Source organism: Hemitrygon akajei, chromosome 23 (genome assembly GCF_048418815.1).
Source record: "Hemitrygon akajei chromosome 23, sHemAka1.3, whole genome shotgun sequence".
NCBI classification, from domain to species: domain Eukaryota; kingdom Metazoa; phylum Chordata; class Chondrichthyes; order Myliobatiformes; family Dasyatidae; genus Hemitrygon; species Hemitrygon akajei.
Window position 1 is genome coordinate 11,577,870 of NC_133146.1, and position 14,872 is coordinate 11,592,741.

Here is a 14,872-nt window from a genome sequence, read left to right on the forward strand (position 1 = left end):
CCCAGGGATACCACGCACTGTAGTCTGGCCCAGGGATACCACTCACTGTAGTCTGGCCCAGGGATAACCACGCACTGTGGTCTGGCCAGGGATAACCACGCACTGTAGTCTGGCCCAGGGATACCAAGCACTGTGATTTGGCCCAGGGATACCACACACTAGTCTAGCCCAGGGATAACCACGCACTGTGGTCTGGCACAAGGATACCACACACTAGTCTAGCCCAGGGATAACCATGCACTGTGGTCTGGCCCAGGGATACCACACACTGTAGTCTGGCCCAAGGATACCACACACTGTAGTCTGGCCCAGGGATACCACACACTAGTCTAGCCCAGGGATAATCACGCACTGTGGTCTGGCCCAGGGATACCACACACTGTAGTCTGGCCCAGGGATAATCACGCACTGTTGTCTGGCCCAGGGATACGACTCACTGTGGTCTGGCCCAGGTATAACCACGCACTGTAGTCTCGCCCAGGGATACCACGCACTCCGGTTTGGACCAGGGATAACCACGCACTGTTGTCTGGCCCAGGGATACCACGCACTGTGGTCTGGCCCAGGGATACCACGCACTGTAGTCTGGCCCAGGGATAACCACTCACTGTCGTCTTGCCCAGGGATTCCACACACTGTGGTCTGGCCCAGGGATAACACACACTGTGTTCTGGCCCAAAGACACCACTCACTGTAGTCTGGCCCAGGGATACCACGCACTGTGTTCTGGCCCAGGGATACCACACACTGTAGTCTGGCCCAGGGATACCCCACACTGTAGTCTGGCCCAGGGATACCACGCACTGTAGTCTGTCCCAGGGATACCACTCACTGTGGTCTGGCACAGGGATACCACGCACTGTAGTCAGTCCCAGGGATACCACGTACTGTAGTCTGGCCCAGGGATACCACGCACTGTAGTCTGTCCCAGGGATACCACTCACTGTGGTCTGGCCCAGGGATACCACGCACTGTAGTCAGTCCCAGGGATACCACGCACTGTAGTCTGGCCCAGGGCTACCATGCACTGTAGTCTGGCTCAGGGATAACCACACAATGTAGTCTGGCCCAGGGATACCACGCACTGTAGTCTGGCCCAGGGATACCACGCACTGTAGACTGGCCCAGGGATATCACGCACTGTGGTCTGGCCCAGGGATACCACGCACTGTAGTCAGTCCCAGGGATACCACGCACTGTAGTCTGGCCCAGGGATACCACGCACTGTAGTCTGTCCCAGGGATACCACACACTGTAGTCTGGCCCAGGGATACCACGCACTGTGGTCTGACCCAGGGATACCACGCACTGTGTTCTGACCCAGGCATACCACGCACTGTGGTCTGCCCCAGGGATACCACACACTGTAGTCTGGCCCAGGGATAATCACGCACTGTTGTCTGGCCCAGGGATACGACTCACTGTGGTCTTGCCCAGGTATAACCACGCACTGTAGTCTCGCCCAGGGATACCACGCACTCCGGTCTGGACCAGGGATAACCACGCACTGTTGTCTGGCCCAGGGATACCACGCACTGTGGTCTGGCCCAGGGATACCACGCAGTGTAGTCTGGCCCAGGGATAACCACTCACTGTAGTCTTGCCCAGGGATTCCACACACTGTGGTCTGGCCCAGGGATAACACACACTGTGGTCTGGCCCAGAGACACCACTCACTGTAGTCTGGCCCAGGGATACCACACACTGTGGTCTGGCCCAGGGATACCACACACTGTAGTCTGGCCCAAGGATACCACGCACTGTATTCTGGCCCAGGGATACCACGCACTGTAGTCTGGCCCAGGGATACCACTCACTGTAGTCTGGCCCAGGGATAACCACGCACTGTGGTCTGGCCAGGGATAACCACGCACTGTAGTCTGGCCCAGGGATACCAAGCACTGTGATTTGGCCCAGGGATACCACACACTAGTCTAGCCCAGGGATAACCACGCACTGTGGTCTGGCACAAGGATACCACACACTAGTCTAGCCCAGGGATAACCATGCACTGTGGTCTGGCCCAGGGATACCACACACTGTGGTCTGGCCCAGGGATACCACACACTGTAGTCTGGCCCAAGGATACCACACACTGTAGTCTGGCCCAGGGATACCACACACTAGTCTAGCCCAGGGATAATCACGCACTGTGGTCTGGCCCAGGGATACCACACACTGTAGTCTGGCCCAGGGATACCACACATTAGTCTAGCCCAGGGATAACCACGCACTTTGGTCTGGCCCAGGGATACCACGCACTGTGGTCTGGCTCAGGGATACCACACACTGTGGTCTGGCCCAGGGATAACCATGCACTGTGGTCTGGCCCAGGGATACCACACACTGTAGTCTGGCCCAGGGATAACCATGCACTGTGGTCTGGCCCAGGGATACCACGCACTGAGGTCTGACCCAGGCATACCACGCACTGTGGTCTGGCCCAGGGATACCACACACTGTAGTCTGGCCCAGGGATAATCACGCACTGTTGTCTGGCCCAGGGATACGACACACTGTGGTCTTGCCCAGGTATAACCACGCACTGTAGTCTCGCCCAGGGATACCACGCACTCCGGTCTGGACCAGGGATAACCACGCACTGTTGTCTGGCCCAGGGATACCACGCACTGTAGTCTGGCCCAGGGATACCACGCACTGTGGTCTGGCCCAGGGATACCACGCACTGTAGTCTGGCCCAGGGATACCACGCACTGTAGTCTGGCCCAGGGATACCACGCACTTTAGACTGGCCCAGGGATATCACGCACTGTGGTCTGGCCCAGGGATACCACGCACTGTAGTCTGTCCCAGGGATACCACGCACTGTAGTCTGGCCCAGGGATACCACGCACTGTAGTCTGTCCCAGGGATACCACGTACTGTAGTCTGGCCCAGGGATACCATGCACTGTAGTCTGTCCCAGGGATACCACTCACTGTGGTCTGGCCCAGGGATACCACGCACTGTAGTCAGTCCCAGGGATACCACGCACTGTAGTCTGGCCCAGGGCTACCATGCACTGTAGTCTGGCTCAGGGATAACCACACAATGTAGTCTGGCCCAGGGATACCACGCACTGTAGACTGGCCCAGGGATACCACGCACTGTAGACTGGCCCAGGGATATCTCGCTCTGTGGTCTGGCCCAGGGATACCACGCACTGTAGTCAGTCCCAGGGATACCACGCACTGTAGTCTGGCCCAGGGATACCACACACTGTAGTCTGGCCCAGGGATACCACGCACTGTGGTCTGACCCAGGGATACCACGCACTGTGGTCTGACCCAGGCATACCACGCACTGTGGTCTGGCCCAGGGATACCACACACTGTAGTCTGGCCCAGGGATAATCACGCACTGTTGTCTGGCCCAGGGATACGACTCACTGTGGTCTTGCCCAGGTATAACCACGCACTGTAGTCTCGCCCAGGGATACCACGCACTCCGGTCTGGACCAGGGATAACCACGCACTGTTGTCTGGCCCAGGGATACCATGCACTGTAGTCTGGCCCAGGGATACCACGCATTGTAGTCCCGCCCAGTGATACCACTCACTGTGGTCTGGCCCAGGGATGACACACACTGTGTTCTGGCCCAAAGACACCACTCACTGTAGTCTGGCCCAGGGATACCACGCACTGTGTTCTGGCCCAGGGATATCACGCACTGTAGTCAGTCCCAGGGATACCACGTACTGTAGTCTGGCCCAGGGATACCACGCACTGTAGTCTGTCCCAGGGATACCACTCACTGTGGTCTGGCCCAGGGATACCACGCACTGTAGTCAGTCCCAGGAATACCACGCACTGTAGTCTGGCCCAGGGCTACCATGCACTGTAGTCTGGCTCAGGGATAACCACACAATGTAGTCTGGCCCAGGGATACCACGCACTGTAGTCTGGCCCAGGGATACCACGCACTGTAGACTGGCCCAGGGATATCACGCACTGTGGTCTGGCCCAGGGATACCACGGACTGTAGTCAGTCCCAGGGATACCACGCACTGTAGTCTGGCCCAGGGATACCACGCACTGTAGTCTGTCCCAGGGATACCACACACTGTAGTCTGGCCCAGGGATACCACGCACTGTGGTCTGACCCAGGGATACCACGCACTGTGGTCTGACCCAGGCATACCACGCACTGTTGTCTGGCCCAGGGATACCACACACTGTAGTCTGGCCCAGGGATAATCACGCACTGTTGTCTGGCCCAGGGATACGACTCACTGTGGTCTTGCCCAGGTATAACCACGCACTGTAGTCTCGCCCAGGGATACCACGCACTCCGGTCTGGACCAGGGATAACCACGCACTGTTGTCTGGCCCAGGGATACCACGCACTGTAGTCTGGCCCAGGGATACCACGCATTGTAGTCCCGCCCAGTGATACCACTCACTGTGGTCTGGCCCAGGGATACCACGCACTGTAGTCTGGCCCAGGGATAACCACTCACTGTAGTCTTGCCCAGGGATTCCACACACTGTGGTCTGGCCCAGGGATAACACACACTGTGGTCTGGCCCAGAGACACCACTCACTGTAGTCTGGCCCAGGGATACCACGCACTGTGGTCTGGCCCAGGGATACCACACACTGTAGACTGGCCCAAGGATACCACGCACTGTATTCTGGCCCAGGGATACCACGCACTGTAGTCTGGCCCAAGGATACCACTCACTGTAGTCTGGCCCAGGGATAACCACGCACTGTGGTCTGGCCAGGGATAACCACGCACTGTAGTCTGGCCCAGGGATACCAAGCACTGTGATTTGGCCCAGGGATACCACACACTGTGGTCTGTCCCTGGGATAACCACGCACTGTGGTCTGGCCAGGGATAACCACGCACTGTAGTCTGGCCCAGGGATACCAAGCACTGTGATTTGGCCCAGGGATACCACACACTAGTCTAGCCCAGGGATAACCACGCACTGTGGTCTGGCACAAGGATACCACACACTAGTCTAGCCCATGGATAACCATGCACTGTGGTCTGGCCCAGGGATTCCACACACTGTAGTCTGGCGCAGGGATACCAAGCACTGTGATTTGGCCCAGGGATACCACACACTGTGGTCTGTCCCTGGGATAACCACGCACTGTGGTCTGGCCAGGGATAACCACGCACTGTAGTCTGGCCCAGGGATACCAAGCACTGTGATTTGGCCCAGGGATACCACACACTAGTCTAGCCCAGGGATAACCACGCACTGTGGTCTGGCACAAGGATACCACACACTAGTCTAGCCCATGGATAACCATGCACTGTGGTCTGGCCCAGGGATTCCACACACTGTAGTCTGGCCCAAGGATACCACGCACTGTAGTCTGGCCCAGGGATACCACACACTAGTCTAGCCCAGGGATAACCACGCACTGTGGTCTGGCCCAGGGATACCACACACTGTAGTCTGGCCCAGGGATACCACACACTGTAGTCTGGCCCAGGGATACCACACATTAGTCTAGCCCAGGGATAACCACGCACTTTGGTCTGGCCCAGGGATACCACGCACTGTGGTCTGGCTCAGGGATACCACGCACTGTAGTCTGGCCCAGGGATACCACGCACTGTGTTCTGGCCCAGGGATACCACACACTGTAGTCTGGCCCAGGGATACCCCACACTGTAGTCTGGCCCAGGGATACCACGCACTGTAGTCTGTCCCAGGGATACCACTCACTGTGGTCTGGCATAGGGATACCACGCACTGTAGTCAGTCCCAGGGATACCACGTACTGTAGTCTGGCCCAGGGATACCACGCACTGTAGTCTGTCCCAGGGATACCACTCACTGTGGTCTGGCCCAGGGATACCACGCACTGTAGTCAGTCCCAGGGATACCACGCACTGTAGTCTGGCCCAGGGCTACCATGCACTGTAGTCTGGCTCAGGGATAACCACACAATGTAGTCTGGCCCAGGGATACCACGCACTGTAGTCTGGCCCAGGGATACCACGCACTGTAGACTGGCCCAGGGATATCACGCACTGTGGTCTGGCCCAGGGATACCACGCACTGTAGTCAGTCCCAGGGATACCACGCACTGTAGTCTGGCCCAGGGATACCACGCACTGTAGTCTGTCCCAGGGATACCACACACTGTAGTCTGGCCCAGGGATACCACGCACTGTGGTCTGACCCAGGGATACCACGCACTGTGTTCTGACCCAGGCATACCACGCACTGTGGTCTGCCCCAGGGATACCACACACTGTAGTCTGGCCCAGGGATAATCACGCACTGTTGTCTGGCCCAGGGATACGACTCACTGTGGTCTTGCCCAGGTATAACCACGCACTGTAGTCTCGCCCAGGGATACCACACACTCCGGTCTGGACCAGGGATAACCACGCACTGTTGTCTGGCCCAGGGATACCACGCACTGTAGTCTGGCCCAGGGATACCACGCATTGTAGTCCCGCCCAGTGATACCACTCACTGTGGTCTGGCCCAGGGATACCACGCACTGTAGTCTGGCCCAGGGATAACCACGCACTGTTGTCTGGCCCAGGGATACCACACACTGTAGTCTTGCCCAGGGATTCCACACACTGTGGTCTGGCCCAGGGATAACACACACTGTGGTCTGGCCCAGAGACACCACTCACTGTAGTCTGGCCCAGGGATACCACACACTGTGGTCTGGCCCAGGGATACCACACACTGTAGTCTGGCCCAAGGATACCACGCACTGTATTCTGGCCCAGGGATACCACGCACTGTAGTCTGGCCCAGGGATACCACTCACTGTAGTCTGGCCCAGGGATAACCACGCACTGTGGTCTGGCCAGGGATAACCACGCACTGTAGTCTGGCCCAGGGATACCAAGCACTGTGATTTGGCCCAGGGATACCACACACTAGTCTAGCCCAGGGATAACCACGCACTGTGGTCTGGCACAAGGATACCACACACTAGTCTAGCCCAGGGATAACCATGCACTGTGGTCTGGCCCAGGGATACCACACACTGTAGTCTGGCCCAAGGATACCACACACTGTAGTCTGGCCCAGGGATACCACACACTAGTCTAGCCCAGGGATAATCACGCACTGTGGTCTGGCCCAGGGATACCACACACTGTAGTCTGGCCCAGGGATACCACACATTAGTCTAGCCCAGGGATAACCACGCACTTTGGTCTGGCCCAGGGATACCACGCACTGTGGTCTGGCTCAGGGATACCACACACTGTGGTCTGGCCCAGGGATAACCATGCACTGTGGTCTGGCCCAGGGATACCACACACTGTAGTCTGGCCCAGGGATAACCATGCACTGTGGTCTGGCCCAAGGATACCACGCACTGAGGTCTGACCCAGGCATACCACGCACTGTGGTCTGGCCCAGGGATACCACACACTGTAGTCTGGCCCAGGGATAATCACGCACTGTTGTCTGGCCCAGGGATACGACACACTGTGGTCTTGCCCAGGTATAACCACGCACTGTAGTCTCGCCCAGGGATACCACGCACTCCGGTCTGGACCAGGGATAACCACGCACTGTTGTCTGGCCCAGGGATACCACGCACTGTAGTCTGGCCCAGGGATACCACGCACTGTGGTCTGGCCCAGGGATACCACGCACTGTAGTCTGGCCCAGGGATACCACGCACTGTAGTCTGGCCCAGGGATACCACGCACTTTAGACTGGCCCAGGGATATCACGCACTGTGGTCTGGCCCAGGGATACCACGAACTGTAGTCTGTCCCAGGGATACCACGCACTGTAGTCTGGCCCAGGGATACCACGCACTGTAGTCTGTCCCAGGGATACCACGTACTGTAGTCTGGCCCAGGGATACCACGCACTGTAGTCTGTCCCAGGGATACCACTCACTGTGGTCTGGCCCAGGGATACCACGCACTGTAGTCAGTCCCAGGGATACCACGCACTGTAGTCTGGCCCAGGGCTACCATGCACTGTAGTCTGGCTCAGGGATAACCACACAATGTAGTCTGGCCCAGGGATACCACGCACTGTAGACTGGCCCAGGGATACCACGCACTGTAGACTGGCCCAGGGATATCTCGCTCTGTGGTCTGGCCCAGGGATACCACGCACTGTAGTCAGTCCCAGGGATACCACGCACTGTAGTCTGGCCCAGGGATACCACACACTGTAGTCTGGCCCAGGGATACCACGCACTGTGGTCTGACCCAGGGATACCACGCACTGTGGTCTGACCCAGGCATACCACGCACTGTGGTCTGGCCCAGGGATACCACACACTGTAGTCTGGCCCAGGGATAATCACGCACTGTTGTCTGGCCCAGGGATACGACTCACTGTGGTCTTGCCCAGGTATAACCACGCACTGTAGTCTCGCCCAGGGATACCACGCACTCCGGTCTGGACCAGGGATAACCACGCACTGTTGTCTGGCCCAGGGATACCACGCACTGTAGTCTGGCCCAGGGATACCACGCATTGTAGTCCCGCCCAGTGATACCACTCACTGTGGTCTGGCCCAGGGATGACACACACTGTGTTCTGGCCCAAAGACACCACTCACTGTAGTCTGGCCCAGGGATACCACGCACTGTGTTCTGGCCCAGGGATATCACGCACTGTAGTCAGTCCCAGGGATACCACGTACTGTAGTCTGGCCCAGGGATACCACGCACTGTAGTCTGTCCCAGGGATACCACTCACTGTGGTCTGGCCCAGGGATACCACGCACTGTAGTCAGTCCCAGGAATACCACGCACTGTAGTCTGGCCCAGGGCTACCATGCACTGTAGTCTGGCTCAGGGATAACCACACAATGTAGTCTGGCCCAGGGATACCACGCACTGTAGTCTGGCCCAGGGATACCACGCACTGTAGACTGGCCCAGGGATATCACGCACTGTGGTCTGGCCCAGGGATACCACGGACTGTAGTCAGTCCCAGGGATACCACGCACTGTAGTCTGGCCCAGGGATACCACGCACTGTAGTCTGTCCCAGGGATACCACACACTGTAGTCTGGCCCAGGGATACCACGCACTGTGGTCTGACCCAGGGATACCACGCACTGTGGTCTGACCCAGGCATACCACGCACTGTGGTCTGGCCCAGGGATACCACACACTGTAGTCTGGCCCAGGGATAATCACGCACTGTTGTCTGGCCCAGGGATACGACTCACTGTGGTCTTGCCCAGGTATAACCACGCACTGTAGTCTCGCCCAGGGATACCACGCACTCCGGTCTGGACCAGGGATAACCACGCACTGTTGTCTGGCCCAGGGATACCACGCACTGTAGTCTGGCCCAGGGATACCACGCATTGTAGTCCCGCCCAGTGATACCACTCACTGTGGTCTGGCCCAGGGATACCACGCACTGTAGTCTGGCCCAGGGATAACCACTCACTGTAGTCTTGCCCAGGGATTCCACACACTGTGGTCTGGCCCAGGGATAACACACACTGTGTTCTGGCCCAGAGACACCACTCACTGTAGTCTGGCCCAGGGATACCACGCACTGTGGTCTGGCCCAGGGATACCACACACTGTAGACTGGCCCAAGGATACCACGCACTGTATTCTGGCCCAGGGATACCACGCACTGTAGTCTGGCCCAAGGATACCACTCACTGTAGTCTGGCCCAGGGATAACCACGCACTGTGGTCTGGCCAGGGATAACCACGCACTGTAGTCTGGCCCAGGGATACCAAGCACTGTGATTTGGCCCAGGGATACCACACACTGTGGTCTGTCCCTGGGATAACCACGCACTGTGGTCTGGCCAGGGATAACCACGCACTGTAGTCTGGCCCAGGGATACCAAGCACTGTGATTTGGCCCAGGGATACCACACACTAGTCTAGCCCAGGGATAACCACGCACTGTGGTCTGGCACAAGGATACCACACACTAGTCTAGCCCATGGATAACCATGCACTGTGGTCTGGCCCAGGGATTCCACACACTGTAGTCTGGCCCAGGGATACCAAGCACTGTGATTTGGCCCAGGGATACCACACACTGTGGTCTGTCCCTGGGATAACCACGCACTGTGGTCTGGCCAGGGATAACCACGCACTGTAGTCTGGCCCAGGGATACCAAGCACTGTGATTTGGCCCAGGGATACCACACACTAGTCTAGCCCAGGGATAACCACGCACTGTGGTCTGGCACAAGGATACCACACACTAGTCTAGCCCATGGATAACCATGCACTGTGGTCTGGCCCAGGGATTCCACACACTGTAGTCTGGCCCAAGGATACCACGCACTGTAGTCTGGCCCAGGGATACCACACACTAGTCTAGCCCAGGGATAACCACGCACTGTGGTCTGGCCCAGGGATACCACACACTGTAGTCTGGCCCAGGGATACCACACACTGTAGTCTGGCCCAGGGATACCACACATTAGTCTAGCCCAGGGATAACCACGCACTTTGGTCTGGCCCAGGGATACCACGCACTGTGGTCTGGCTCAGGGATACCACGCACTGTAGTCTGGCCCAAGGATACCACGCACTGTGGTCTGGCCCAGGGATACCACGCACTGTGGTCTGGCTCAGGGATACCACGCACTGTGGTCTGGCCCAGGGATACCACGCACTGTGGTCTGGCTCAGGGATACCACGCACTGTGGTCTGGCCCAGGGATAACCATGCACTGTGGTCTGGCCCAGGGATACCACACACTGTAGTCTGGCCCAGGGATAACCATGCACTGTGGTCTGGCCCAGGGATACCACACACTGTAGTCTGCCTCAGGGATAACCATGCACTGTGGTCTGACCCAGGCATACCACGCACTGTGGTCTGGCCCAGGGAAACCACACACTGTAGTCTGGCCCAGGGATAATCACGCACTGTTGTCTGGCCCAGGGATACGACTCACTGTGGTCTGGCCCAGGTATAACCACGCACTGTAGTCTCGCCCAGGGATACCACGCACTCCGGTCTGGACCAGGGATAACCACGCACTGTTGTCTGGCCCAGGGATACCACGCACTGTGGTCTGGCCCAGGGATACCACGCACTGTAGTCTGGCCCAGGGATAACCACTCACTGTAGTCTTGCCCAGGGATTCCACACACTGTGGTCTGGCCCAGGGATAACACACACTGTGTTCTGGCCCAAAGACACCACTCACTGTAGTCTGGCCCAGGGATACCACGCACTGTGTTCTGGCCCAGGGATACCACACACTGTAGTCTGGCCCAGGGATACCCCACACTGTGGTCTGGCCCAGGGATACCACGCACAGTAGTCTGGCTCAGGGATACCATGCACTGTGGTCTGGCCCAGGGATACCACACACTGTAGTCTGGCCCAGGGATACCCCACACTGTGGTCTGACCCAGGGATACCACACACTGTAGTCTGGCCCAAGGATACCACGCACTGTATTCTGGCCCAGGGATACCACGCACTGCAGTCTGGCCCAAGGATACCACTCACTGTAGTCTGGCACAGGGATAACCACGCACTGTGGTCTAGCCAGGGATACCACACACTGTGGTCTGGCCCAGGGAATCCACACACTAGTCTGGTCCAGGGATAACCACGCACTGTGGTCTGGCCCTGGGATAACCACGCGCTGTAGTCTGGCGCAGGGCTACCATGCACTGTAGTCAGGCTCAGGGATACCACACACTGTAGACTGGCCCAAGGATACCACGCACTGTATTCTGGCCCAGGGATACCACGCACTGTAGTCTGGCCCAAGGATACCACTCACTGTAGTCTGGCCCAGGGATAACCACGCACTGTGGTCTGGCCAGGGATAACCACGCACTGTAGTCTGGCCCAGGGATACCAAGCACTGTGATTTGGCCCAGGGATACCACACACTGTGGTCTGTCCCTGGGATAACCACGCACTGTGGTCTGGCCAGGGATAACCACGCACTGTAGTCTGGCCCAGGGATACCAAGCACTGTGATTTGGCCCAGGGATACCACACACTAGTCTAGCCCAGGGATAACCACGCACTGTGGTCTGGCACAAGGATACCACACACTAGTCTAGCCCATGGATAACCATGCACTGTGGTCTGGCCCAGGGATTCCACACACTGTAGTCTGGCCCAGGGATACCAAGCACTGTGATTTGGCCCAGGGATACCACACACTGTGGTCTGTCCCTGGGATAACCACGCACTGTGGTCTGGCCAGGGATAACCACGCACTGTAGTCTGGCCCAGGGATACCAAGCACTGTGATTTGGCCCAGGGATACCACACACTAGTCTAGCCCAGGGATAACCACGCACTGTGGTCTGGCACAAGGATACCACACACTAGTCTAGCCCATGGATAACCATGCACTGTGGTCTGGCCCAGGGATTCCACACACTGTAGTCTGGCCCAAGGATACCACGCACTGTAGTCTGGCCCAGGGATACCACACACTAGTCTAGCCCAGGGATAACCACGCACTGTGGTCTGGCCCAGGGATACCACACACTGTAGTCTGGCCCAGGGATACCACACACTGTAGTCTGGCCCAGGGATACCACACATTAGTCTAGACCAGGGATAACCACGCACTTTGGTCTGGCCCAGGGATACCACGCACTGTGGTCTGGCTCAGGGATACCACGCACTGTAGTCTGGCCCAAGGATACCACGCACTGTGGTCTGGCCCAGGGATACCACGCACTGTGGTCTGGCTCAGGGATACCACGCACTGTGGTCTGGCCCAGGGATACCACGCACTGTGGTCTGGCTCAGGGATACCACGCACTGTGGTCTGGCCCAGGGATAACCATGCACTGTGGTCTGGCCCAGGGATACCACACACTGTAGTCTGGCCCAGGGATAACCATGCACTGTGGTCTGGCCCAGGGATACCACACACTGTAGTCTGCCTCAGGGATAACCATGCACTGTGGTCTGACCCAGGCATACCACGCACTGTGGTCTGGCCCAGGGAAACCACACACTGTAGTCTGGCCCAGGGATAATCACGCACTGTTGTCTGGCCCAGGGATACGACTCACTGTGGTCTGGCCCAGGTATAACCACGCACTGTAGTCTCGCCCAGGGATACCACGCACTCCGGTCTGGACCAGGGATAACCACGCACTGTTGTCTGGCCCAGGGATACCACGCACTGTGGTCTGGCCCAGGGATACCACGCACTGTAGTCTGGCCCAGGGATAACCACTCACTGTAGTCTTGCCCAGGGATTCCACACACTGTGGTCTGGCCCAGGGATAACACACACTGTGTTCTGGCCCAAAGACACCACTCACTGTAGTCTGGCCCAGGGATACCACGCACTGTGTTCTGGCCCAGGGATACCACACACTGTAGTCTGGCCCAGGGATACCCCACACTGTGGTCTGGCCCAGGGATACCACGCACAGTAGTCTGGCTCAGGGATACCATGCACTGTGGTCTGGCCCAGGGATACCACACACTGTAGTCTGGCCCAGGGATACCCCACACTGTGGTCTGACCCAGGGATACCACACACTGTAGTCTGGCCCAAGGATACCACGCACTGTATTCTGGCCCAGGGATACCACGCACTGCAGTCTGGCCCAAGGATACCACTCACTGTAGTCTGGCACAGGGATAACCACGCACTGTGGTCTAGCCAGGGATACCACACACTGTGGTCTGGCCCAGGGAATCCACACACTAGTCTGGTCCAGGGATAACCACGCACTGTGGTCTGGCCCTGGGATAACCACGCGCTGTAGTCTGGCGCAGGGCTACCATGCACTGTAGTCAGGCTCAGGGATAACCACACAATGTAGTCTGGCCCAGGGATACCACGCACTGTAGACTGGCCCAGGGATACCACGCTTGTAGACTGGCCCAGGGATATCACGCTCTGTGGTCTGGCCCAGGGATACCACGCACTGTAGTCAGTCCCAGGGATACCACGCACTGTAGTCTGGCCCAGGGATACCACACTCTGTAGTCTGGCCCAGGGATACCACGCACTGTGGTCTGACCCAGGGATACCACGCACTGTGGTCTGACCCAGGCATACCACGCACTGTGGTCTGGCCCAGGGATACCACACACTGTAGTCTGGCCCAGGGATAATCACGCACTGTTGTCTGGCCCAGGGATACGACTCACTGTGGTCTTGCCCAGGTATAACCACGCACTGTAGTCTCGCCCAGGGATACCACGCACTCCGGTCTGGACCAGGGATAACCACGCACTGTTGTCTGGCCCAGGGATACCACGCACTGTAGTCTGGCCCAGGGATACCACGCATTGTAGTCCCGCCCAGTGATACCACTCACTGTGGTCTGGCCCAGGGATAACACACACTGTGTTCTGGCCCAAAGACACCACTCACTGTAATCTGGCCCAGGGATACCACGCATGTGTTCTGGCCCAGGGATACCACACACTGTAGTCTGGCCCAGGGATACCCCACACAGTAGTCTGGCCCAGGGATACCACGCATTGTAGTCCCGCCCAGTGATACCACTCACTGTGGTCTGGCCCAGGGATACCACGCACTGTAGTCTGGCCCAGGGATAACCACTCACTGTAGTCTTGCCCAGGGATTCCACACACTGTGGTCTGGCCCAGGGATAACACACACTGTGTTCTGGCCCAGAGACACCACTCACTGTAGTCTGGCCCAGGGATACCACGCACTGTGGTCTGGCCCAGGGATACCACGCACTGTAGTCTGGCCCAAGGATACCACGCACTGTATTCTGGCCCAGGGATACCACGCACTGTAGTCTGGCCCAAGGATACCACTCACTGTAGTCTGGCCCAGGGATAACCACGCACTGTGGTCTGGCCAGGGATAACCACGCACTGTAGTCTGGCCCAGGGATACCAAGCACTGTGATTTGGCCCAGGGATACCACACACTGTGGTCTGTCCCTGGGATAACCACGCACTGTGGTCTGGCCAGGGATAACCACGC